Genomic DNA, 27,531 nt, shown 5'->3' on the forward strand with positions numbered 1-27,531 from the left:
ATCATGGTCAACTCTATTTTGAAGAGGCATATTTTGAGTGCCTTCCACTCTAATGGGCTCATTTTCCAGCACCATAGGAGATGATTTTTTCTTGTTTCTCTCAGCTTCTGTTAGTCCCAGGCAATCTTTGGCATGTATAAGTATCTTCCTTCACATGGTCATCTTTCCTGTCACTCCACATTTTTTTTTTTTTTTTGAGTCATTCAAATTGGATTAGGATCATGTCAGTTTAACTAATAACATCTTCAAAGATCCTATTCCAAACAAGGTCACATCCACATGGGTTAGGACTTCAACATATCTTTCTTCTTGAGGGATACAACTCATGACATCTGGTAATTAACAACAAATATTGGGAAAGATGTGGGTATATTTTATAAAATGGATAAAATTATCTTGGAAAACAATGTGCCTGACATATTCCTCGTGCCTCTTGATGATACTTTCACCCTTCAATCTACCCTGTGCCTTTGGATACACGTCTTTTAAAACCCTCATCCAACTCAGCAGTTAACTCGATGGCAATGGTTATAAAAACTACTATTTATTATCTTGCACTTTTGGAAGCTAGGAGTTTGAAATCAGAGTGTCAAGCATATATTTGCTGTTTTTGTATGTTTTCTAATATTTATTTTTTCATTGTGTTCTTGTAATGTTTTCCTGAATTCTTCTAGATTTTCTTCTGTATTCTTGCTTTGAATGTATGTGACTCTCCACTCACTCAAAAATCAAATTCATTGACAGCAAGTTGAGTCTGACTTGCAGCAACCCTACATAGGGTCTCTGAGGCTGTCAATCTTTGTGAGAACAGAAAGTCTTATCTTTCTCCCATGAATGGCTGTGGATTTGAACTGCCAACACCGTGGTTAGTAGTCCAGCATCCTGGCAATAATCCAGGCTTCTGAACCAGATTTCCAAAGGACTCGCTATGCTTCTTCTGAGTCTCCCACTCCAGGACTACAGTGTATCATTTATTTTTTTGGTTATTATTGTTCCAGTCCACCCACATTTTTAAAATACTTTTTATTGTGAATCGAGTGAAGGTTTACAGATCATATTATCAGTTTTAGCTTCAGCAAATTATATACTTTGCTTCATTACAATAATTGCAATCCCCTCTATGGACGACCAGTTAACAGTATTTATGTCTATTCACATTAACTCTTAAATACCTCCCTGTGTCTCCTGATAATGTCATTTTTCCTCTTCTAACCTCTCTCTTGTTGTATATTGCCTGCCATATCAACCATGTTAACATGTGTCTATCCTCGAGCCTGTGAATAATTTTCCCTCCCCTCCATCCCATGATAACCATCATAGAATACTTCTTTCATCAAAAACAGTGTTTAGTCATATTGGTTCTCCTTTGTAGGTAACTTTTCTTTTTTCCCAAGCTGCTCTCAGGACTTGTCTTTTGATTTTGGAAAGTTTGATTATGAAATGTCTTGTTGATTTTCTTTTGGGATCTGTCTTGGTTGGGCTTCGTTAAGCTTCTTGTTTGCTTATCTTCTTGTCTTTCATGATGTTAGAAGTGTTCTTCCAATAACTTTTTGACAGTTTTCTCGGTACTTTTATTGTCTCTTTCTGTCCTGGAATTCCCATCACTTGTGAGTTATTAATCCTCTTTATGGTGTCCCATATAATCCTTAGGCTTTCTTTGAATTTTTTTCATTTTTTTCTGATTGTTCTTCTGGCAAACAAGTATTGTGTGATTTATCTCCAAGCTCATTAATTTGAGATTCTATTGCTTCAAATCTGCTTTTTTTGCCCTTTCAGTGTATTGTCCATTTATGAAATCTTAGTATTAATCTTCTGTATTTCTAATTGCAAAAGAGCTCTGGTAGCATAGTGGTTATGAGTCAGGCTGCTAACCTCAAGGTCAGCAGTTCAAAACTACTAGCCATTTCATGGGAGAAAGATGAGGCTTTCTGCTCCCATGAAGATTTACAGCCTCAGAAACCCTATGCAGAATTGCTGTGATTTGGAACCGACTCCATGGTATACTACCACCACCATTTCTAAATGCAGGTTTTATATTGTTTAAAAATTGGCACTTATTGTGGCTGTTTGTTTGTGTAGTATAATCCTGAAGTCTTCAAAAAAAGTTTTTTCTCTGTTCTCTTTCTTCAATTTTTCTGTCAAATCATCGAAGGTACTTGAATATCATTCTTTTGAATTCTTTTCCAGTTAGTCCCATTACCTTTTCTTCCCCGGAAATGTTTCTGACTCTGAATCTTGGTCATTTGTGTGAGCCATTCTCTTTTGTTTCTTCATGTGAGCTAAAATTGTCTGTTGTCTCCAGGATGTTGTGATATTGTTGTATTTGTATTTAATTGATGATTGTATATTGATGTGTTCTTAGGTTTTCACCACTGTCTCCTGTGCATATAGTTAGAGAATGCAAGCATGTGCACTGTTCTCTGTTCACTGTGCACCTCTGTTTAGAGTGGGTTTGGCTGGTGTTGACTGCTGTCTATCATTGATCAGGTAGTATAGGAGTTGGTATCTACTTTTCCTAGGGGATGGAGCTGCAGAAGATACATTTGTGACTGGGCTATATGGGCATGGTTGCTGTCTCCTGCTTGGTGAGAAACAGCAGAAAACCACCACACACACACACACAAACAACAACAAAAAACAGAATACACAAACAACAATGAAAAGAAAATAATCAAGGAGAAAAGAATAAATAAAAACAGACAGCAACCAGAAAAAAAAGAACATAATAACTAAAAAGAGAGTCAGGGAAATGGAGCTACAGAAGACAAAAATAAGAGAGAAAATAAAAGGAAGAAATTAAAAAATTTTTAAATCACTTAGAAAAACCAGGGAGGGAGAAATGAAAAGAGAGAGTGAAGAGTAGTAAAGAAAGATCAAAAGGAAAAATAACAAAAGGAAGAATGAGAAGCAGAAGAAAAGGGAATAAAAAGTAGAGAAAGAAAGGATAAAATTCAAGGGTATGGAAATAGAAGTAAAAGAAGAAGAAAGAATAAACAAAAGTAATGAAAATGAAAACAAAAACACAAAAGTAATGCAGATGTTGGACCCACAGTGGAGAAAACTCTGGAGCCAGCCAAGGTCATGACATGGGTGTAGCAGGGATGCGACATGGGAGTTCCTGGTCCTAGATGAACTTCCTATAGACCTAAGTATTGTCTAATTTCAGGGTACTCATGGACTCCAAACTACAAGGAACAAATCTACCCATTGCTCCTTGGAAACCCTTATACAGGGTTTCTATGAGTCAGAAACAACTCAAAGCACTTAACAACAACAACAATCCACAAGTAGTTCATGGAGACCCTTGATGGAGCTGGTTCAATGTCTGTTAGAACCACAGGGTGACTGCAGGCAGAGTGGCTGGTTATGAGACTTTCTGCTAGACTAATATTGGTCTGGTGGCTTTGCGGTTATCTAAGGCTGGAGCTGAGTTCACGTGAATCCAGGCAACAAAGTGATGCAGCTAGCCCTCACCTCACAACCATGCAGCTCCAAATTCCCAGAGAGCAGCGTCTGCATTGCAGGTGGACAAAGATGGGAGTGGGCTACACCTCTGATCATCAGGGGACTGTGGGGGAAAAGAAGGAATCACACCTTTCCCATTCCCTATGTGAATCTGCTCGGCCAGGCCACCTTCTGTCACCAAGGCTGCTCACAAAAGTTCAAGATAGGCGTGCCGTGTCTGACTCCCTCTCTCACCATCCTTTCTCAGCTTCTCCTCCCCCCAAATACACAATCCACATCTCTAACCTTTCCTCCAAATTTCAGGGTTCTAGGATTTTCACCTGTATCTGCTTCATTTGGTCTCTATATCTTTCTTTGTTGTAGTGTGACTGCCGGAAGTCCAGTTTTCTGATTTTTTGTAGCTATGTCTTCTTTCTGTTCCACATTAATTCAATGAATGATCATTATTTTGCTACAACATGAAAGCTTTTGTTACAGACATTGTATGGGATAGACACAAAGTCCCCTAAGATGTGGTTTTTGTCTTAGGGGCTATGTCTAGAACAGACATCAGCAAACCACAGGCCAAATCCACTAGCTTTTTGTTTTCACACAGCCCATAGCTAGGGATGGTTTTTATATTTTTATATGCTTGAAAAATCAAAAGATAAATAACATTTTGTCACACATGAAAACTATGTAAAATTAAAATCATTAAAGCTGCCCAAAAGTATAGCTTTTGTACTACAACACCAAAGTTGAGACCATATAGCCCACAAAGCCTAAAATATTTACTATCTGTCCGTGTAGAGAGCAAGTTTTCTGGCCTCTCTTCTATGTAGAAGATGAAGTGAAATACATGTGGAAATTACAGTTATTTCAAGTACTATGTTAATGACACTCACCCAGTGCTAACTGCTAAGGGATTGCTGAGGAGATTAGACCCATTGGGGTCATCAGAAAAGGCATCATAAAAGTGAGCATTCAAGCTGGTCATTGAAGGATCTCAACAAGTGACTATTCACAAAAGAAGATTATATTAAAGGGAAGAGTGCAGGGGGATAAAAGGAAAAGTGTAGCCAGCAAAAAACTTTGGGGATAAGACACCCCAACTATATTGATAGTATTGAGGGGGGAAAATGTGAAGTTGTTGCTTCCTCTTAATTGTTGTTGTTGTTGTTGTTGTTAGGTGCCATTGAGTTGGTACCGACTAATAGTGAACCTATGCACAACAGAACAAAACACTGCCCAGTTGTGGCCAACCTCACAATTGCCATGCTTGAATACATTGATGTTGCCATTTTGCCGGGGTTCATCCATCTTGCTGGGGTTCATCCTCTTTTTCTCTCACCCTCCACCTTACCAAACATGATATCCTTCTCCAGAGACTGATCCCTCCTGACAACATGTCCAGAGTATGAGAGACAAAGTTTGGCCATCTTGGCCTCCAAGGAGCACTCTGGCTGCACTTCTTCCAACACAGATCTATTGGTTCTTTTGGCAGCCCATGGCATTTTCAATATTCTCCTCCAACACCATAACTCAAAAGCATCAATTCTTCTACCGTCTTCCTTATTCACGTCCAGCTTTCATACGCATATGAGGTTATTGAAAATACCATGGCCTGGGTCAGGTGCACCTTAGTCCTCAAGCTGACTTCTTTGCTCTTCAACACTTTAAAAAGGTCTTGTGCAACAGATTTGCCTAATGCAATACGTCGTTGGATTTCTTGATTGCTGCTTCCATGAATGTTGCTAGTTGATCCAAGAAGAATGAAGTCCTTCACAATTTCAATCTTTTTTCCGTTGATAAGAATGTTGTTTATTGGACCAGTGGTGAGGAGTTTTTTGTTTTCTTTGCATTGAGATGCAATCCATTCCAAAGACTGTGGTCTTTGATCTCCATCAATCAGTAAGTATTTTAAGCCCTCTTCACTTTCAGCAAGCAAGGTTGTATCATCATTTAGAATATGGTAGCCCTTTAATCCTCACTCATTCTGGAGTTCACTACATTCCAAAGAGCTACTGAAGCAAAGTATGTTAAAAAAGAAATAATAGTGAAGAACATCAAAGACGTATGAAAACAACTAGTCCCATGGGCTAATGGACCATGTGAACATCAGCCTCCACAACCTTGAGACCAGAAGAACTAGATGGTGCCCAGCTACCACTACCAACTGCTCTGAAAGGAATCACATTACAAGGCCCTAGGTAGGGTGGTAGAAAAAATTTGGAAAAAAACTCAAAATAAGAAAAGAGATCAGACTTACTGGACAGATAGAAACTGGTGAAACCCTTAGATTATGGCCTTGCCATCCTTCAGAAAGAGGTACAGTAACAGTACTCCTTAGAACAGTCAGCCATTTGAGATCAGAAGGGCAGCACTTATCCACAGGTGAAGTTCAGAAGGGCTAGGAAAGAATGTGGCATGCAATGAGAAACACAGGGAGAAAGTAGAATGTTGTAGTGTAGAAATTGCAATCAAGATCTGTAAATGTGCATGATTGCTGAATGGAAAATTGATTTGCTTTGTAAACCTTTACCCAACACACAATTAAAAGTTTTTAAAAACGGTATAGCTCACAAAAAGGAGACACTTGTATTGCATTGGTCAGTAGTCAAACTATTGATGACTTTAATAAACTGGACATGAACATGTATGATTTTATTCTTCAGATGTGTCATCTAGCCAAAGATCATCCCAACATTTTTATCATTGTCTTTTAGTATGGCAAGTCTATATCTGCATGTCCGCTTGAAAGGCAGTTAATAAAAATGTGCTAGTTTCCAGAAATCTTGTCTGACTGCCAAAGTAGATGGACTATGTCAGTAATCCAAAGATCATAAGCCCCCACCCCAGCTTGATGATCACTAACTAGTCAATTTTTTACTCCTTTGCCAAAATGTTTTCTTCATTAGGAACCTTCCCAGAAAATCATCTGTTAGAAAAAAGCAAAGCTCCAACCCTTGGACCCTGAGAGGATTAAGGTAACTGTTTTACTTGATAAACCTTGGGGAGGTTAGAAAAGAAAATGTTTAGCTCTTGTTGCTGCCTTTGTAAACATTAAAAGTGTAAAGGGCTTTATTGGCAAGCTTGGCTGTGTAGCACTACTGTTGGGCACAATTCTCCTAAGGCACACAGGCACTTTACAGGAGAGCCTGGCTGGGACTTTGTGTTCTATAAAGATGATATTTTCAGAAGGGTTCCTCGGATCCTCCCAACAGTAAAGTCTTCATGAGTCTATTGCTGGCAACCCTCACAATTAAGAGATCTGTAGTCTGAGTTCTAATCTCAACTCTATTCTCCCAAACTGTGTAAACCTGACAAGTTATTTAATCTCTCTATGATTTAGTCTCTTCATTTGCAAAATAGGACTGATAATAGTAACTACTTCATATGAGTTTTGTGAGAATTATATATTCAGTTTCAGTTACCATTATTTAATTTCCACTTCTTATTGTGAATTGAGTAAAGGTTTACACAGTAGATTATCACTTTTACATTCAAAAAATCCTATACTTTGCTTCATTACATTGTTGCAATCCCCTCCACGTACCAACAGTTAACAGATTTTGTTTTTATTCACTATAACTAACTATTGCATTCCTCCCACTGTCTCCTGATACCTTCCTCTTTCCTCTGCTAACCTACTTCTTGTTGTATATTGCCTACCCTGTCTGTCACTTACATTAACCCTCTAGCCCATGAATAATTTTCCCTCAGTCCTAACCCCGTAACCATCGTACATTTTTTCTTTTATCAAGAAAACCTTAGCTTAACTTTTTACAATATTTGTCCTTTTGTGATTGACTAATTTCACTCAGCATACTGTCCTCTAGGTTTAACCATGTTGTGAGGTGTTTCACAGATTCATCACTATTCCTCAGCGTTTTGTAGTAGTCTATTGTGTGTATGTGCCAAAATTTGTTTAACCATTCTTCCGTTGATGGGCATTTAGGTTGCCTCCATCTTTTTGATATGTCTCTGGTAGACAGCATACTGAAGAATACCTTTTTTTTTTCTTTTCTTTCATTCTGCTCTCTATGTCTCTTGACTGGTATATTTAACTCATTTACATTCAGTGTCATTATCTATAGGTATGGATTGATTGCTGTCATTTTGCTGTGAGTGTTTTGTGGTGGTGCTGCTGGAGTCTTGTTATTTAGAAAACACATAATTTATTTGGTTTGTGGGTTTTCTTGTCATTTTCATTTCTGTTGTATTAATGTTTACTAAATCTTTCTGATTGCCCTCTTTTATTTTGATGTGCAACCATATTATTTTTCTTTAAGGTTACCCTGTAAATTACTAATTTTTTCCCCTACTTAACACAGTCTGTATTTTTGTTGAAATCTACTTCATTGCCATTTTGGAGTTCTATATCTATACTATCCCCTTTTTTTGCTTTGTAGGTGACTTCATTTCCATTGATATCTCTGATTCCCAATTTTCAGTCTTGTAGATTTGTTGTACTTTAAATACGTCTATATCTGGATTGAGTTCTGGGTGTTGTTGTCAAATATAGTAATTAATCTCAGGCTGTTGTCTGTTGTTGATTATCAGTCCAAAGAACATCCTTTAGCATTTTTTGTAAATTTAGTCTGGTTCGTACATACTTCTTTAATTTCTGCTTATCAGGATATGTCCTAATTTTGCTGTCGTATTTTAGGAACAGCTTTGCTGGGTATATAATTCTTGGTTGGCAATTTTTTTCATTCAGAGTGTTATATATGTCATACCACTGCCTTTTTGCCTGCATGGTTTCTGCTGAGAAATCAGAGCTTAGTCTTATTGGCTCTCCTTTGTAGATAACTTTTCATTTTTCCTGAGTTCCTGTCAAGATTTTTTCTTTATCTTTGATTTTGAAAAGTTTGGCTATGATATGCCTTGGTTATTTTCTTTTGAGATTTATCTTGTTTGGGGTTCGTTCAGCTTCCTATATGCTTATCTTCTTGTCTTTCATGATGCTAGGGAAGTTTTCTTCCAGCAACACTTCAACAATTTTCTCTGTGCTTTTTATTGTCTCCTCCTTTTCTGGAATTACAATCATCGGTAAGTTGTTCCTTTTTATAGTGTTCCATACAGCTCTAATGCTTTTTTCAGATTTTTTTCATTCTTTCTTCTGATTGTTCTTCTAGCATAGAAGTATTGAGAGATTTATCTTCAAGTTCATTAATTCGGACTTCCATTGCTTCAAATCTTCTCCTTTGCTCTTTCATTGTATTGTCCATTTCTGAAATCTTAGTATTCATCTTCTGGTTTCTAATTGCAGATTTTGTATTGTTTCAAAATTTACAATTATTTTGTCTGTTTGTTCTTGCTGTTTTTTTCTCCTAAAGTCTTCTAAATTGTTTTCTGTGTAGTCCTTGCTTTCCTCAATTTTTCTATCAATCCATTGAAGGTATTAAATTATCATTCTTTTGAATTATTTTTTTCAGCTAGTCCCATTACCCTTTTTGCCTCAGAAATGTTTTCCTTCTCTGCTTCTTGGTCATTTGTTTGAGCCATTTTCTATTTCTTCATGTGAGCTAAAATTTTCTGCTGTCTCTGGGCATTGTAAGGTTGTCATATTTGTGGAAACAAACAGTATAGTTTTTGGACCTGGAGGGTAGAAATCTCTGGTGGGCTTCTCCAATTCAAGGAGCTCATGAGTTGGTTGTGGAAGGTAGGTGATATCATTCCTGGCCCTAGATAGAATTCCTATTAGTCTCAGTGTTATCTATATTCAGGGCACTCAATCAGGAAGTAGTTCGTGATGACTCTTGATGGGGCTGGTTTCCACTCTGACCACTGGGTATCTGGGGTTAGAGTGACTGGTTAAATGCTAGTCTGGTGGTTCCATGGGTTTTGTAGGCCTGGAGTGAAGCCAACCTGAATCCATGCACTAAAGAAGCACACCAAAGTGGTGCAGTCAGCCCCAACTCACACTGGCATGGCTTCTAACCATGTAGCTCTGAACTCCTTTAGAGCAGGGTCTGCACTGGGAGTGTATGAGTGTGAGTGCTGGCCACACCTCTGGTCACCAAGTGTAATGGCTAGGGTTTTGTGTCAACTTGACTAGATCAGGTTTTCCAGAGGTTTAGATGTTGAGATGTACTTATTCCTATGGTGATGAAATCTAATACAAGCATAGTTAGCTCTATGATGATTGGCTATGAGCAGCCAGCCAATTAAAGGGATTCATTCTTGGAGATGTGGCCCACTCCTAATATAATGGGCATGCAGGAAAGGCTTTCTCTATTTTCTGCTGGGAACCTGGGAGAAATTCTGTAATTGTAAGCCATTCCCTTGACAATAAACTTCTCTCTCTGTCTCTCTTCTCTATATATGGTGGTGGTGATTATGTGCTGTGGAGTAAGTTCCAACTCATAGCGACCCTGTACAGGGTTCTGAGGCTGTAAATCTTTACAGGAGCAGAAAGCCTCATCTTTCTCCCATGGAACAGCTGGTAGATTCGAACTGCTGACCTTGAGATTTGCAGCCGATTCATAACCACTGTGTTATATATATATGTATGTATGTATATATTTCACTGATTTTTTTTTTTGCTTCTCTAAAACACCTGTCTTAAAATGTGTGTTACCAGAAGAGGGGTTCTAGAGAAACAAAATCATAAGCATGGGTTTTCTAAAGTGGTTCTCAACCCTGACTAATTTAAAGGCACTTACATAGGGTGGGGTCATGTCTGACTTCCACTTTATAGGAATCAGCCTTGGCTGACTTTGAGTTTGGTCCTCTTTCCTTGTGGAGTCAGAGAAAGTCAGACATAGTCATCACTTGGTTTAAGCAGTTGGTGCTGTAAGAAGGCTTCATTGTAATGGATCCAGACCTATGAAATTACGAGGTTTTGTAAAAGAAAGAAAGAAGGGACATGGGATAATATACTTAAGTGGAGGAGAGAGTCACAGCTTCTGGAGTTGCCTGGAGCTTATATGAAGCTGGTTAGAAAGGAGAACTGATTATGGGCCTGGGCCTGGGCCTACTGGAATCCACTGTGACAGATGCCCAAGGCCATATGCCTATGAATGGGGGCAGTCCAAAGGAGAAGAAAAGACTGAACGTGAGTGTTTTAAATGGTTTAAGTGTTTGACTGCCTTTTAGATATTGGTTATTCCTGCCTTATTGTAAAATAGACAAATATTTGTGATAGAAATGAATATTGAAATTATGATTACAGAGAACTTGCAAGCACACCTTAAGCCTATACTTGGTTGGATTTGCTAAAAGGGGAGTTAGAATTTGCTAACTAAAATTCGACTTTTTGCTCTAAACCTTTTTAGGGAATGGGGTCTTAGGTGAAATCCTGAGCCCCACCCTGAATCTTTAGAGTTGGGACATTGCATTTGAAACAACATGCAAACCAAACCAGAACTGCTGAAAGAACAGAAGATTCATGATTGAAAGAAAGCAGAGAAACAAAAGCAGACAGTTTGGCATTTTGAGTTTCAGAGGCATCAAGGAAAGGAAATTGGCCCAACAGAGAAAACTCCTTCTAGGACTGAAAGTTAAAGGGAACAAGCAGGCAAGCCATTTGCTCACTGGTGACCACCTGTGTCTACATGGGATTGGAATTGGGGTAAATGCAGCAATGAAAACACAGGCTGAGTTTGGAAGTGTTCTATTAGCACCCATTGATCTTGATATAAAAAAAGAGGGAAGGCTGCATGGTCTGAAGTTTAAGGAGTTGGGTGAACTCCTGAGCCCACAGGCACTGATCTAGCTCATGGGGGCTAGAGCTAAGAGTTAAGGGCCTAACTGGTTTGAAGCTCAGGCAGTTGTGTATGAACTTCCAACTTCAAGCTAGTACTCATTTGACATAGCTTGGATAGCTAGGGCTGAACTGAGCAGAACCGGACCAGATGACAATAAAGATGTTTGGTACTATGAGCAAGTATAAATTGCTACAATTTGCTGAACTGAACTTTTGCTTATGGATGCAGTTGCTCAAAATTCCAAATGGAATGGAAGATTCTTCAGATCAAGGAACATGCTTGTCTCCTCAGTGTACTGGGTTGATAGGGATGGGCAATTTAAACATTTGTTATCAGAAATGGGGGGCTATAAAGGCATGAAGTGGCAGGCTCATAAGCTTCCATGGGTTTTAAATGAAGAGATAAAGGAGAATCCCCTCTGAATAGTTTTCCTCTTTTTCAGATGGGTCTGGTCAAAGGGTGGGGAATGATGATGAAATCATCAACAATTTTATGATTTCAATTGCAAGTAATTGTTAGTAGGATTCATTGTGGTTGTCAAAAATCTCTAATTGTAGAAGATGTATAACTAAAAGAGGGGAATATTTATCTTACATTTCATGAACAGATGATCCCAGGACCATCATTACAGAAGAGCATGAGTACAGCGTGGGATCACCGCCTGAGAAAGCAGTGACAGCAGAGGTGGTGGCAAAGAGAGATAAAGCAACTATGGACTATGGACTCTAGACCCCTGAACTGAGTAAGGATATGTGCCTTCAGGCAGGAGGCTGGCTTGCAGAATGTGCCCTTTGGACATTTAAATGAATATATTTTTTCATTTTGTTTTGTATGTGTGCATCAAATATTTTGCTTTGTTCATTTGTGACATGTAAGATGTAAATGTAGCCAGTGCATTTTCGGTTGTATATATTTTAGTTATGTTAGGCACAAGTATGACTTTTCAGTTTTCTTTATTTAGAGATTATGCATATGCTTTATAGGTTTCAAGTTGACAAGTGCGTAATGGTTAGGGTTCTGTGTCAACTTGACCAGGCCAGGATTTCCAGAGTTTGAGCAGTTGAGATGTGTTTATTCCCATAGTGATGAAACCTAATACAGGCATAGTTAACTCTATGATAAATGGCTATGAGCAGTCAATCAGTTAAAGGGATGCTTCCTTGGGGGTGTGGCCCACTCCCAATATAATGGACATTCAGAAAAGGCCCTCTATATATATATATTCCACTGGGGACCTGGGACTTTACAATTGTTAAGCTATTTCCTTGATAATAAACTTATATATTTTTTTTTCTTTTCTAGAAAACCTGGCCTAAGACACTAGAAAAGCATGGAGAAAAAGAAGAAATCGCACCTTTCCTGTTGCCTGCTTAAATCTGCTCTTCCAGGCATCTGCTGACAAAGCTGTCACAAGTTGGTCGAGTGACATCTGGCAAACTGTTCATCAGTCAGTCTCCCTCTCTCACCGTCCCTGCTCAGCCTCTCCTCTCAGAAAGTACTCCATCCATCTCTCTAACCTTTCTTCTGAAGTTCAGGGTGCCATAATTTTAATCTGTGTCTGTTTCATTTGGTCTTTCGTATCTTTGTGCATGTAGTACATCAGCATAGTCCACCATCTTGCTTGAAGTCTATCCCAGTTACCATTCCTGGAGGATCCAACATGTGAGTCTTCTAGAAAATCAAAATACCCATTCTTCTGTCAAGGAGTCCTCAGTCTTCCCCAGGGTCTATTCTATTAAAGGCCCCATGGTTCTCTTTATATATTATAAACTCCCATTTCTCTGGATGTCCTTTTTGTACCACCAGTCATCAGACCCACTGAAGTCTTTTGTGAGATGTAATAACTTCAACTTGAGAAAAGGTCTTTCCTATCATTTGTAAGAAGGAGCATATTAGAACTCTTAAATTTGACTATCCAGAAGCAGACCATCTGAACTGTATTGTTTATAACTAACATCAAGTAGCACCCTTGATTCCCTTGAAACTTCTGAAATATCTGTAAGCCCTTGTTCATTAAAATGACACATCTATGGCTTAAGAACTAGGAATAATTAGAAAAGAAATCAATGGTGAAGGTCACTAACTTTTTGTACTCAAGGTGTAAAACCAAGCTAAGTGAAGAGTAACTTGTTATTTTGTTAAATGCCATTGAGTCAGTTCTGAATCATAGCAACCCCATGCACATCAGAATGAAATACTGTCCAGTCCTGTTCTATCCTTAAAATTGTTCTTACACTTGAACCCATTGTTGCTGCCACTGTGCCAATCCATCTCATTGGGGGTCTTCCTCTTTTTTCACTGACCCTCCAATTTACCAAGCATAATGCCCTTCTCTAGGGACTGGTCCTTTCTGATAATATATCCAAACTATGAGAGATGAAGTCTGACCATCCTGGGTTCTGAGGAGCATTCTGGCTGTACTTCTTCAAACACAGATTCACTTGATCTTCTGGCAGTCCATTACTTTCTTCTCCAGCATTCTTCTCTACCACAAAAACTCATTGTAGTTGTTAAGTGCCATCAAGTAGGTTCCAACTCATAGTAACCCTGTACAAGGTTTCCAAGTAAGCAGCTGGTGAGTTTGAATAGCCAACTGACTTTGTTCAAACCAACTTTGAGGTCTAATGCTTATTCCATGGTGCCACAGCAGGACTCCATAACTCCTATTGTGGATAAATTCATCCCTATTTTAGATTGTTGTTGTTGTTAGGTGCCATCGAGTCAGTACTGACTCATAGCGACCCTATGTATAACAGAATGAAACACTGCCCGGTCCTGGGCCAACCTCACAATTGTTGCCACGGTTGAGTCCATTGATGCTGCCACTTTGCCAATCCATCTCGTTGGGGGTCTTCCTATTTTTCTCTGACCCTCCACCTTACCAAACATGATATACTTCCCAGCAATGGGCTCCTCCTGACAATATGCCCAAAGTATGAGAGATGAAGTTTGGCCATCTTGGCTTCCAAAGAGCACTCTGGCCACAATTCTTCCAACACAGATCTGTTGGTTCTTTTGACAGACAATGGCACTTTCAATATTCTCCTCCAACACCATAACTCAAAAGCATCAATTCTTCTACGGTCTTCCTTAGTCACTGTCAAGTTTTCACATGCTTATGAGGTTATTGAAAATACCCTGTCTTGGGTCAGGCATACCTTAGTCCTCAAGCTGACATCTTTGCTCTTCAACACTTTAAAAAGGTGTTGTGCAACAGATTTGCCTAATGCAATACGTCCTTGGGTTTCTTGATTGCTGCTTCCATAAGTGTTGCTAGTTGATCCAAGAAGAATGAAGTCCTTGACAACTTCAGACTTTTCTCCATTGGTAAGAATGTTGTTTATTGGTCCAGTGGTGAGGATTTTTGTTTTCTTAACATTTAAATGCAATCCATACTGAAGGCTGTGCTCTTTGATCTTCATCAGTAAGTATTTTAAGTCCTCTTCACTTTCAGCAAGCAAGGTTGTATCATCTGCATATCGCAGGTTGTTAATCATCATCCAATCCTGATGCCACATTTTTCTTCATATAACCCCGTTTCTCAGATTATATTTGCTCAGCATACAAGTTGAATAAGTATGGTGAAAGAATACAACTCTGTCGTACACCTTTCTTAATTTTAAACCATTCTGTGTTCCCAAGTTTTGTTTGAACAATTGCCTCTTGGTCCATGTTCAGATTTCTCATGAGCACAATTAAGTGTTCCAGAATATTCATACTTTGCAATGTTGTCCATAGCTTGTCATGATCCACACAAGCGAAAACCTTTGCGTAGTCAATAAAGCACAGGTAAACATGTTCCTGGTATTCTCTGCTTTCAACCAAAATCCATTGGACATTAGCAATGATATATATCCCCTTATTCCACGTCCTCTTCTGAATCTGGCTTGAACCTGTGGAAGTTATCTGTCAATGTATGCTTGCAGCCATTTCTATATTACCTTTAGTAAAACTTTACTCTCGTGGGATATCAAAGAGATTGTCCGATGATTTCCACATTCCGTTGGGTCACCTCTCTTTGGAATGGGTACAAATACGGATCTCTTCCAATCAGTTAGTCAGATAGTCATCTTTGGCATAGATGAGTGAGTGCCTCCTGTGCCGACTCACTTTCTTGAAAGATTTCAATTTTTATTCCATCCATTCCTGGTGTTCTTTGCCAATTCCTTCAATGCACCTTGGACTTCTTCCTTCAGTATCATTGGCTCTTGATCACATTCTACCTCTTGAAACGGTTGAACATCAACCATTGCCTTTTGGTACAGTGAATCTGTGTATTCCTTCCATCTTCTTTTGATGCTTTCTGCATCATTCAATAATTTGCCCAGAGAATCTGTCAATAACAAAAGTCATGGCTTGAATTTTTTCTTCAGTTTCCCCAGCTTGAGAAATGCTGAGCGTGTTCTTCCTTTTTGATTTTCTGACTCCAGATCTTTGCACATTTGTTGTAATATTTGACTTTGTCTTCTCAAGCTGAACTTTAAATTTTTCTGTTCAGCTCTGTACCTCCTCATTTCTTCCATTTGCTTTAGCATCTCTGCACTGGAGAGCAAGTTTCAGTGTCTCTTCTAACATCTATTTTGATCTTTCCTTTCTTTCTTGTCTTCTTAATGACTTTTTGCTTTCTTCATGTATGATGTTCTTGATATCATCCCACAACTCTCTGGTCTTTGGTCTTTAGTGTTTAATGTATCGAATCTGTTCTTCAGATGGTCTCTAAATTCAGGTGGGATGATTTCAAGGTCATATTTTGGCTCTCATGGACTTGTTTCAATTTTCTTCAATTTCAGTTTGAATTTGCATATGAGTAATTGGGGTAATATAATAAATTATATTACCCCAAAATAATAACTTCCATCTCAAAATTATTAGTATGAAGTTACATACACTGTATAAAGTGAATTTCAAATGTTTCATGCACACTTATTCTCCACTATTTGTCATCTTGTTATTCTATGTCTCAGATTACCATAATAGTAAAAATTCTGTTCTTTGATCATTTTGCACATTAATGATGTACATATTATATGGTTGATTGTTCTTAGGAATGAGTACTTGATGTTCTTATTTACCTTATTTGGATGAAAGTTGAACCAGGAAGGTGAGTACAGTTCCAAGAAGTGTGTCTAAGCACCATAATTTCAGAGCCTAAAGCACATTTTACTAATCATCAAAAGTTGTTGTAAATATCAACAGCAATATGACCAGGAAAACTAATGATTTTCCCTTTTTGGTGTGTGTGTGTGTGTGTGTGTGTGTGCATGTGTGTGGAAATACCAACTCAAGAAAATACAGCAGCACAATTTGATGAATTTGAACTATACTTATGGATGTTGTTGTTATATGCTATGGAGTTGGTTCTGACTCATAGCGACCCTCTACAGGGTTTCCAAGGCTGTAAATCTTTACAGGAGCAGAAAGCCTCATCTTTCTCCCACAGAACAGCTAGTAGTTTCGAACTGCTGACCCTGAGGTTAGCAGACTGATTTGTAACCTCTACGCTACCAGAGCTCCTTATACTTATTGATGTTGTACCTTAAAATACCAACTGAGAGGGAAGGAATGTTCACATCAAGGATCCTTCCCTTCCCCTCGGTACACAGAGTTGATAGGGATAAGCAACTTAGACATTGGCTACCTAAAATGGGGAAACTATAAAAGCACGAAATGACTGGCTTACAAGTTTTCAAGAGGTAGATTAATTTCAGAGTGTGTGGGGGAAAGGAGAAGCCTCACTGAATAATATTCATCTTGTCTATACGGGTCTGGTGAAAGGAGATGGGGATAAGATTCTAATGATTTAGTAGTGAGCAATTGCTATCATAATTAATTGCGACTGTCACAACTGTAAAGGTCAAAGTTTTGTAACAAAAAGGAGGAGTACGTTGGTCACCGATAAAGGGAAGAGGGGGAAAAAACAGCAATGAAGTTGCAAGCTAAGTCCGATAGACTCCTGTGTACCCAGGTGGAGACCTGGATGGCCAGCAGTATGGCAAGACCCAGGGACTCCTGGGCCCAGAGTCAGTGACATGGCCACAGAACTATAGCAGAGAGTGAAGCATCCAGCTGATATGAAGTGAGGGGAGATGCACAAGAACACCCATACTTGCAGATAGTACCCACTTGGCCTGGCTTCGATGGCTGGATGATCAGAACTCGACTAGAAGAAAGAATAGGGGGGTAAAAGAAAAAAAAAGAGAGAGCCTAGTTCCAGATGGGGCGGGGGAAGGTAGAATCACCACTGAATGATTTCCAATCAGTTGGGACCAGGCTGGCAGAAGGAAATGAGGATAAGACTCTTGTGGTACAATAGTGAATAATTGCCATCAGGACTGACTGTGAAGGTAGGAAATATAGAGGTAGATGTTTTTTGACAAAAGTGGGGTAGTGATTGATTTTGCAGCCCAGGAGCGGAGGTCCCTGGGACCATCATGTGAGAAGAACGGAGAGCGGGACCCTACCCAGAGAGGCAGTGACACCAGGCATGGAGACAGAAAAGATGATGTGGACAGATGAAGCAGCTGGGGACACTGGACTTAGGGAAGGAGAAGGGCTGTGTGCTGGCGGCCAGGGGGCGGACCTGTGTGGTATACCCTTTGGTTATTTGATAATGCATGGAGGGGATTATAACCATTGCAATGAAACAAAATTGGATAGGATGAGTGTAAAGCTGATGTTCTCCCATGTAAACCTCACAATAAAAACTTAAAAAAAAAAAAAAAAAAAGCGGGGGGTTGGGGGGAGAATAGTTAATCTTATAGTCCAGAAACAGAGGACCTTAAGACCATCAAGGGAGAAGAGCATGAGTGGAATGTGGGACCCTATCCAGAGAAGCAGCAACACCAGAGATGGAGGCAGAGATTGTGAGATTGTGACATGGAGAGATACAGCAGCTGAGGACTCTAGACTCATGGGAAGAGAAAGGCTGTATGCTGGCAGCCAGGAGATAGGTTTGCAGAATGTGCCCTGTGGTTGTTTAAATGATTATATGTTCCTGAGTGTTTTTGTGTACATCAAAAAAAAAAACAACAAAAAAAAACAGAGAGACTAAAATAGAAGCAAATACTGTTGAATGATGATGCACAGAGGGGATTGTAATCATTGTGATGAAAGAAAATACAACAGGATAAGTATAAAACTGATAAGCTGATGTTCCCCCATGTAAACTATCACTCAATTCACAATAAAAACTTTAAAAAGAAAAAGAAAATACAACAACATAAAACAAAATTTAGACTTACAAGTCATACAAATTCAGAGCTATTGGCATTATAAAAGTATTTAACACAAATTATTTTCAATTATGGATTCTCCAAAGACTTTAACAATATTAATTAATATGTGAACAAAGACTTTAACAATATTAATTAATATGTGAACATTTATTTACACACAAATCTAATCAGTTTGGCCTAGTAGATAAAATGCACACAAATTAGAGTAAAAAAAATCTCTTAAGCAAATTACTTAATATTTATTGGCTCAATTTTATTATGTGTAAAATAGAGATACTAAAATTTACCTCATTAGGTAATAGATTTAATATTAATTAGACAATTGCTAGGTACATATCTGGAGTCCTGGTGGGAGCACTGTGGGATAAAGCACAAGACCACAAGGTCAGTTTGAACCACATGGTCAGCAGTTCGGAAACCCTATACATAAGTCAGAACCAACTCGACGGCACTTAACAACAACAAGGTATATATATATATATATATATTAAGTGCTTTTCCTATATTAATTTATTTAGTCCTCACGATAACCCCATGCTGTGTTGTTGTTAAGTGCTGTCAAGTCAGTTCTGACCCACAACAATCCTGTGTAGGGTTTCCAAGGAGTGGCTGATGAGCTTGAACCCCTAACAATGAGGTTCAAATGACTTTGCAGTCCAGTACATTAACCCACAGCACCACACCAGGACTCCAGGAGGTGGATAAATTATTATCCCCATTTTACAGATGAGTGTACTGAAGGATACCTGTTAATTGACCTGCCCAAGAGCACACCACTGATAAGTGGGTACAGACAGGATTTGAACCCAGGAAGCTTGTTAAGCCTGCGTGCTTAACTCCTAACAGATAGAAGATAACCTAGATACTGTATTTTGATATAGATTGCTTTTATGAACTTCTGGTGATATCCTCTTGTTTAAAAGGAGGCACAGCTGTATTTATAAACCAAGATTTGGGGGGTTAAAAGATGCCTTAAAGATAATCTTTTCAGTTTATCAGATGAAGAAAATTCACTCCCAAGAAATGCATCATTTGCCTGAAGCAACATAGCTAGAGAGTGTCAAAGCTAGGATGCGTCTATCAGGTAAGTTCATACATAGCGTTATCCCTGATAATAAGTTGTTGAAGAAAAATAAGGCTACTTTCCTTTCTATTCTCCAAATGATAGCACTTTCAATGTGTCCACCAACTGCCTGTTGTTGTTAAGTGCCATCGAGTCGGTTCCGACCCATAGCGACACTGTACAGGGTTTACGAGGGTGTAAATCTTTATGGGAGTAGAAAGCCTCATCTTTCTCCTGTGGAGCAGCTGGTAGTTTCGAATCACTGACTTTAAGGTTCGCAGCCCAATTCGTAACCAACTGCTTAGCAGTCTGTAAAGTTCATCTCTTACTTATCCCACACAATGAACTGCAGCAACCTCTGTTGTTGAGTACTCCTTGTGTACCAGGGGCCAGAGACTGTGCTGAGGACTTTGCCTGGAGAACTTACTTCTCTTCCCAATAAATCGGTGAGGAAGAGATTATTCTTAGCTCCAATTCCATAAGAGAATGCAGTTTAAGAATGTTTATGCTATTTGTCCCAAGTTCCAAGACCTAGGAAATAATCAAGACTGGAATTGGAGCCCAGATCTATCTGATATAGCCTAGATTCTTGACCATGAAGCTCTAGGGTAGTTCTAGCTTTCTGAACAAAATCACCAAAAATTGTTTGTTCTCTTCAAAGTCTTGTCTAGCCTAATTGCTACCTCAAATAGATGTTTCCAACTCAAAGGCCTGGCTTGTAACACAGAGGCCAGACTGGTGACACAAAAGAGTTAATGTGGGCCATGTTTAAGGGAAAACATTCTATTTTGTATAACTTGACTATTGCTGGTGTTCAGTCAATTGTTGTCCTAAGAGAAGTCAGTCCCAGTATCACCTAATTTTGTAACAAATGCCAGAAATGTGGATTTTTGTGAGAATATCTCAATTTCTAATGTTTCAAATAAATTTTAATTTTTCAAATCCACAATTAATATCATGCTCTGTTCTTTTTTTCATCACTTTTTAAGAACACTATGTAGCATAACGGAGTCCTGGTGTGGTACTATAGAATCAGCACTGGCCTGCTAACTGCAAGGTCAATGGTTCAAACCCACCAGCCACTCCTCAGAAACCCTATACAAGGTCACTATGAATCCGAACCGACTCAACAGTGCACAACAACAGCATATAGGATAACATTGCCCAATGTAAACAAACTTATCTGTGAGCCATAGTTTGGGGAGAAAAGGGAGATTAATTCAATTTCTTATCTCTAGTTTCTGATAAATATCTGTTGATTTAGGTATACTTGAGTGACTTTCTAGATGACACAGTAAGAGACAGAGCAATGTCCACAAGTTCATGGTAAGAAAAACAAAGTCCATTCATTACTTAACTGGAGTCTCACTTATGCATTGACCATAAATAATATGCGCTAGTGTTCTTAGTGACTTGATGGCACTTAGCAACAAGTGTTCTTAAATCACCGCTTAAGGCTCCCTGGCAAGGGTTAACATAGAGAATGCTGAGTATCAAGTACTGAAAATACAGATATTATATAAAATGTATGCATCTCTCCTTGGCAACAAATTCACCTAAGTAATTTTAAGCTAAGTAAAAAATGGATTCATTTCTTGATGGCCAAGTTTTTTTTCTCTTATCTACAGTTAGCTAAGGCAGCATAAGAAGGTGTGGAGGTAGGTTTTTGTTTTTATCCCAGGAAGGATAGCTTAATTGAAAAACCCTCAGATTGAATTACAGCAAAAAGGAAAAAAAAAAAATCCTATTTTCTGAAATCTCTCTGGTTCTCAGATCTCTGAGCTAGAGATAGCACTGGAATGTGGATGGAGATTGGGAGTTGTAATGCAGAATCTTTTCAGTGGCCATGCCTCTGAGCATACCATTTTAAAAAGAAATTTCCCAATATCACTTAACGGGAAAAATGCATGTGTATGTATTTCTCTGGAACTCAAAATAAGATTGAGAAAATATTTGTATTTCCATTTCATTTAGACCAGTATTTTCATTGATCTCTTTTTTGTTTTCTCCTTTCCGCTACATACAATTTCTAAACACAGTGGCTGTATTTGAAACATCAGTGTTTTTTGATGGATCATGGCATTTGCAATAATACATCCTAAAAGACCCAAAGAAAAAAATACAGAACAAAATAAGAATCAGAGGTCCGTTTTCCCTTTGCTTTATGTCTAATAGAAGGATTTCGTTCTCAGTGAGGAAGAAGAATGTCCCTTCTATCCCAATGCAATGTTAAAAGTCAATTATTTTGTTGAATGGCCAACACAGAGCTTGATGCCTACTGAGTGGACCATAAGTGAAATTTCACAATGAAATGGTAAAGGGAATTTTGTAAAATCTGAATTCTAAAAATCATTCAGTTCAAATGTCTACTCTTTGAAATTATGTTTAACTTCATGGTTGATATTGGTCTGGTTGCTGGCTTGAGACTCACAAAGCTTGGAGTTTATGTGTTTCAGTGCATCTTAAATAACTGTATCAACCAAAGTAAAATGTTGGCAAAGAATCTTTCCATTTCTGAATGTCTCACTGTAGAGAAAGCCTTGCTTATTCCTAAAACTGACATATATATATATATATTTAAATCAATGTTCTTATTTCACTCAGAAAAGGAAAAGTGAAATTGAAGAAATTTCCATTATCCTTCAAAAATTTTTTGGAACAACTCAGAATGCAAAGTAAAAGAACTGCTTCATGTTAGGAGTTGCCATATTTAAAAAGAATGGTAATGCAGACCCCGAGACAACTATCTTATTTCTAAAAAGCTGTTAATAGTTATTTTAAATATAAAATAGACCACATTTTCTGTAATTAATTTAGAATCTCACTCATGAAGTATTAACTTTTTTGATAAGCTGTTGGTTTATAATTAATTTTAAATTTTAAAAACTTATATAACTGCAAGAGCTGCATTTACTCTGGTGAGTCTATGAGGATGCCATATTTTCCACAGCAGAGTTCTTAATTAAAACTTTCAAAGGTGGAAATCATGGCAGAAGATCAAAGAGTGAGAAATAGGTGGCAGACCGTAGTCAATTCTACATCAATAGCATTCAGCCGACGCCTCCTCCTATTTCTTGATAAAAACCCATTAATTCCCACTCCCTTCTGCGCTAACATTCACTTCCAAAAAAATATGCTTGGACCTGCCTTACACATGCCTTTTACACAGCACAGGAGAGAAGTGCAGAAACATGCTGAACATCTGAAATAGTTCTGCTCACCTCCACTGAGCATCTGGCACTTCTGCCCCTCCTCCATCCACCTACAATGCCCTTGCAAAACCCAGAGGAGGAATTATCATCCTCTTTACTGCCTAGGGTGGAAAAAAGATCAGATAAGGGCACCTGAAAATGTTAGCCAGTGACCAAAAAAAAGGACAAGCATTTCTAACCATGGGCACAAGGCAAAATAACCAGAAATCTACAACTGTGTGTATTTTTCCACACAGTGTGAGTAAAAGACTACCAAGGAGTAGGTAATTTATCTGTTGTGTTTCTGAAATAAATTCACTTATTTTGGAGAAACTGAATTTCCAAGGAAGAATGAAAGAATTAAGGTGCAGGATTAATTGCACCTTACAAGTAGGACAGAGGTTCACTCTAAAATGTGAATCTCTGTCCTACTTGTAAGGAGCCCTGGTGCCACACTAGTTAAGCTCTTGGCTGCCAACTGAGAAGTTGGCAGTTCAAATCTCCTAACTGTACTGCAGGAGAAAGACATGGCAGTTTGCTGCCTTAAAGATTGCAGCCTTGGAAACCCTATGGGGCTGTCTGCTTTGTCCTATAGGGTCGCTTTCAACTGGGTTTCCTGGACAGCAGTGGGTTATGGTCCTACTTATTAAATTATTACTTTAACAAGGGCAAACATAGCGTCTCAAGGGCTTCCATAAAGTTGGCACCAAGACAATGTGTCTATATATTTAAAATTGTCTTTTTAAGTTAGAGTAAAATATACAAATCATTAAGCATATGAGGGTAAGTCAAAAAATATTCCAGTTCCAGTTCATACGTGCATGGGTTTATTCCAAACAAATCATGTTTCAACATGACTCTGCAATCAGTGGATGTCTGCATAGAGTGGCTTCCTAGGGGATTTGCTGGGTCTGTTAAATTCAAGGCAGAGAAGTCAGCTCAAATTATAGTGATTGTTTTGGAAAGCTCCAAAGGGGTCATCTTGAGAGATTTTTCTCAAAGTATAATCACAGGGACTTATTATGAAGAAATTTTAAGAAAATGGAAAACTGCACTGGTGAGAAAAAGACCAGGAAAGTTATTCCAAGACAACGAACTTACTTGATCTTTGAGGGTAACAAGAATTGTCTTACTAGAATTTTGTTGGGAAACCTTACCCCATCAAACCTACAATCTAGATCTTGCCCCTTCAGACTTCTTTCTGTTCCCAAAACTCAAAAAAGAACATGCTTTGAGTCCCTTGAAGATGGCAAAACTGCCATTTTGATTAGGTGTAAACCGAAGAGTGCAGAATTCTATGGGGAAGGGTTGTTGTTGTTAAGTGCCATTGAGTCAGTTCAGACTCATAGTGACCCTGTATAGAATTTCTAAAGAGTGGCTGCTAAGTGGTTCAAACCAACCTTGCAGTCCAATGCATTATCCCATGCCACCACCGCCTTCAGAAGTGTATAGACCTAGATAGAGGATATGTTGGGGAACAATAGCTTCACATTGTGATATTTTTGCTTAATAAAGGTTTATGTGAATTTGTAGCAAGAGCTTTTGGCTTTCTCTTGTACAATTAGACGACTTTCCACAAGTCAATTAAATTTGTCAGCACACAGCACGCCGATCAAGAAACAGAACATTATCGTCGTTCTAGAAGCTTCTTTCACGACCCTTTCAGTCACTCTTCTCTCCAAAGGGTAACCACAGTTTGAGCTTCTAACTCACAGATTCGTTTCAGCAAATACACTTTTAATGCAAATAAACTGTATTTTTGTGTATACATGGCTCTAGATAAAATCTGCAGATATGTATGAGAGGACTTCAAAAAGGTCATGGAAACATTCCATTATCTTTTCATTCCATTTGTCCCAGGCATTGATTATTTGGAGTCCTGGTGTGGCGCTGTGGGTTAATGAGCTGCACTGCAAAGTCAATTTCAACCACAAAGTTGGTGGTTCAAGCTCACAAGCCGCTCCTAAGAAACCCTATACAGGGTGGAGTCAGAACCGACTCCACAACACATAACAACAACAACATGGGTCAGAACCAACTTGACAGCACTTAGCAACAACATTGCCATTAATCTGTTGTGAGATCTAGAGGAAGCCACTTCCCCGTTCTGGCCCTTCGATTCCTTCTTTATAAAATAAGCAAATTGAACTAGCAAGGCTACAAGTTCTCTTCTGAATGAGCACTATATTAGAACAGAAATTTTAAGAATACATACTGTGAACTATATGTTACTCTGTAGCGTAGTGGTTACGAGTCGTGCTGCCAACCTCAAAGTCAGCAGTTCGAAACTACCAGCGGTTCCGCGGGAGAAAGATGAGGCATTCTGCTCTCGTAAAGATTTACAGCCTCGGAAACCCAGTGTGTAGGGTTACTATGAGTCCGAACCGACGGTACTTAACAACAACAACAACATTATATTTACATACAATAAGGATTGATGCAGTAATGAGTATAACTAGGCTTGCTGCCCTCTCATTATTTCCAGTTTTGTCCTAACTTTAGCCAAGAAATTAAAGTACTGTTGTTAAGTACCATCAAGTCAGTTCCTACTCATAGTGACCCAGTATAGGGCTCCCAGAGAGCGGCTGGTGAGCTTGAATCACCAACCTTGTGGTTCAAACTGACTTTGCAGTCCAGGGCATTAACACACAGCACCACACCGATACAAGAAGTTAATAGTGGTTAACAATGGGCTCCAGGTGTGGCACTGTAAGATCAGCACTAGACTGTGGAACATAAGGTTGGCAGTTCAAACACATCAGCTGCTCCTGGAAAACCCGATCCAGGGTCGCTATGAGTCAAAAACTTCTCAAAGACACTTAATAACAATGGAGAGAGGGAACCATGGGACTAAGTACATATGGGTCATTATATGACAGTTCTTCCCAAAGGGACACAGAATTCAATGAACTAGAGAAGCTCAATGATCCTTACCTAACAGTAAATTCCGATGTAGCTATCTGGAAGAGGTTTATCTTTAGTGTCCCAAGTCTTAGTTGTCTTTGTTTTTCTTCTACTTAAGCTCTTCCCCAAAGTGCTCAGTGCCTTTGGCAATAGTTATGTGGGACTGTAGGATAAGCACTGGACTGCTAACTGCAAGGTCGATGGTTCAAACCTTGGAAACCCTATACAAGGTGGCTATGAGTCAGAACTGACTAGACAGCATGCAACAACAGTAACCAGCCAGCAAAATAGAAACTAGAGACCAAAATTCTAGATCCTTGTTGGTGAAGGTCAAAGAGACAAAGAAAAGTAGCCATTCTTTTTTTACACCGTTCCTGGTGTGTAAATTAGACCCTTTCAGAGGCTGCATTAATTATTTCAAAGCCTCATAAAGCAGTCAGCAAGACTCTAAAGGTGTACTGAAGTATACTGTTCAGGAAGATCTACAGCTCAACCTGCTGGTCACTGACATTCTCAGTCATTCCCAGTCAAGGTGTCACTGAAGCTGGGACTTGAGCTGCAAACCAAAGGCAGTTTCTGTACTTAACAGGAGCACAGAACACCCAACGCTCCCCTCTGACACAAACACCAACCATACCTCCTAACCCTTAGAAGTTAAACCTGCTTAGTCACTCTAAGGGGCCTGTTGTATACAGTTGAAGAGTTTCAAAGCCTGAGGCTTTTCACCCAAAGGGCCATTTTCTGATGGAAGATTCTAAATTCAGGAGTGTGTCACTCAACATTGACAATATGCTGTGAAACAGGATGTTATGTGATTCAACTCACCTGCCAGTCCAGTGCTGTTGTTGTTAAATGCTGTGGAGTTGGTTCAGACTCATAGTGACCTGCTAATCTCAAGGTCAGCTGTTTAAAACTACCAGCTGTTCAGTGGGAGAAAGATGGGGCTTTTTGCTCCGTAAAGATTTACAGCCTCAGAAACCCTATGAGTTTTCACAATTCGCTGTGAGTTGGAACTGATTCCATGGCACACCACCAACCAAACAAGAAGTGACTGGTGGATTTGAACGCTTGACCTTGAGGTTATCCTACAGTACCACACCAGCACTTTTTAAAACCATTTGTTGTTAAGTCCCATCAAGAGGATTTTTAAAGTTCCCAAAGTTTTAAAATCTTCATTTTCTGAGGCTGTAAAATCTTCATGGTAGCAGAAAGTCTCATCTTTCTCCTGCGGAGTGGCTGGCGGGCTCAAACCGCAGATCTTGTGCTGTGCAGTCCAGTGCTTATTGTATGGACACACCGTGCTTCCCTTAAAACCATTAGGAGAAATAATAAACCAAAGGAGTGCTGCCTTCCCTTTAAAAAACTTATGGGACCAGGGACATATACGGAGTATGAAAAACATTAAGCAACATATACACCTATATTGCACGTGAGGAAAAGCACAACTTAGTAGTAGGTATTTCCAGCATTTAATACTGCAAGGTGTCCCTAATGATTCCAAAGAACATGAAGCAATATTCTGAAAATACTAAAAAAAACAAATGAGGGCAAAGCCTATGTACAGACTCCACAGTGCTTACTTAGTATGCAAGGGGATGTTGACAGCCAAGAGCAGAGTGCAGCTACTAAACAACATTAGGAATCTTCAGTTACCTATTGAAGCCATATCTCAACACACTGGTTTTAGAAACATTATAGGCATTTTGTCCAGAACATTTTCAGTATCAGTCTAACATAATGGAAGTGTGAATTTGGGACCACAACAGCCCATAATAAGCAAAAAGGCTCATTTGGTACAGCCCTGTTTATGGAATGACAGATTTAAATCTTAAATTACCAAATTTGAAAAAAAGAAAGAAAGAAAAGACAATGAAGGGGCTTCAAAAAGTTCCTAGAAAAATGGAGTTAAAAGATAAAGGGATGTATCTGGGACCATCAACAGAGAAGAGCCGAGAGCGGGACCCTACCCAGAGAAGCAGCGA

This window comes from Chrysochloris asiatica, unplaced genomic scaffold (assembly GCF_000296735.1).
Source record: "Chrysochloris asiatica unplaced genomic scaffold, ChrAsi1.0 scaffold00099, whole genome shotgun sequence".
Lineage (NCBI taxonomy): Eukaryota > Metazoa > Chordata > Mammalia > Afrosoricida > Chrysochloridae > Chrysochloris > Chrysochloris asiatica.